The sequence below is a fragment of the Empidonax traillii genome, unplaced genomic scaffold, assembly GCF_003031625.1.
Source record: "Empidonax traillii isolate 1590-97213 ecotype Southwest subspecies unplaced genomic scaffold, ASM303162v1 scaffold256:size688067, whole genome shotgun sequence".
NCBI classification, from domain to species: Eukaryota; Metazoa; Chordata; class Aves; order Passeriformes; family Tyrannidae; genus Empidonax; species Empidonax traillii.
Genome location: NW_020955449.1, coordinates 321370 through 322836, shown reverse-complemented (window position 1 = coordinate 322836; position 1467 = coordinate 321370).

Below are 1467 nucleotides of genomic sequence, written 5' to 3'. Positions count from 1 at the left end.
CTCATTCCCTTGCCTGAAGACCCACTCGGTCTGCAGCTGCTCCATGAACACCAGAAAAGTTAAATAAATCATGCCAGAAATTAGGACCATGCATCAGCAGCTGCAACAGTCACAAGAGCATGGAATTAATGCATGGCTCTAGCCCAGGGAGCTGGCTGGGAAAGGTCAAGATAGGAAGGCTTGGCATAGGATAGATAACAAAGCCTTCTCAACATAAGAAAAGGGACTAAGGTTACTTCCTTTAGAGAGCCATGGTCAAAAACATAGCACAAGTAATCTGGCTGCATTAGGTTCCTCCACATCCTGCGGGAATTACAATTCCTGGAGAAAGAAATCTTCTATTTTTAACAGGGAAAGAGTATTATGTATTAGGAGACGTAACAGCATACAAATATTTTGCTCTTTTAATTTGATAATACAGCTGGAAATGGAAGCTTTTCACCCTTTATCAAATCAGATACATCAGCAGTAGAACTTGGGGGGCCTCATCATCCCAAACCCTGAACAGCTACTTGTTTCAGGTCATTTTTATCTCAGACTATGGTTTTAAGGAACCCAAATGGCATGCTAGAAACATCACATTACCACGGGAGCCCATCTGATCACCCCTCTCCACGAGTGTCAGTATTAATGGTGCAACGGGGAAGATACTGCCTTGCTACTCACTCAGCATCCATAAAGTTTAACAGGCAAGGAAAACAAATAGAAACCCCTTGTTTTACAGGTGAAGAATGACAGCACGTATTTCTCAACTCAAGAGTTCCCTGATGAATACTATTAACATTTCTCACATCTCAGTCCACTGCCAGACCATTCTGTAGAGAAGGAAAGGTAGGCTGGGAAGAGCCGAGATAGCCTTAAAACACATGGTCTTAACAATTAGGAACAAAAATGGCATCAAGGTGGAAATGAAAGAAGTATAAAACACACCTCAGGTGAGATCCTGTGTATCAGATCACATCATGTGGCTACAGTTTAACATGCACCTCTCACCCCTGTCAGCCCCACAGTTTGGGAGAGAGAAATACAGGTCTCGTGAACTGCAATCACCCCTTGTTCCTCAGTGACTTCCTTCCAGCACCACTTGTCCCTTGCTTAGATAGAATTCTCCACTCACCCTTGAATTTTGCAACGAATCAGTCACATAGCATACTTCTCTCTGCTGTCATCCTAACCAACACACTGGTTAGACATAAAAATAGACATAAAATACACATGAAACCCTGGAATGGCTAAAAAACCCACCAGTAGCTATAGACATGAGAATGCAAGGTATTTTTAAAGAAGGGCACAAAAAAAACCCTGCTTAAACACATCTTTGAAGTGAAAAAATAATTATTGAGCAAGCATGTTTCATGTTCCCAGACTTCCATGTATTATTTAACAGAAGATACTGAATGTCTCCTGCTAATCCACCATCATATTCAAACGAGTTCAAGCACTGTTCACAAGAAAACACACAGCAGG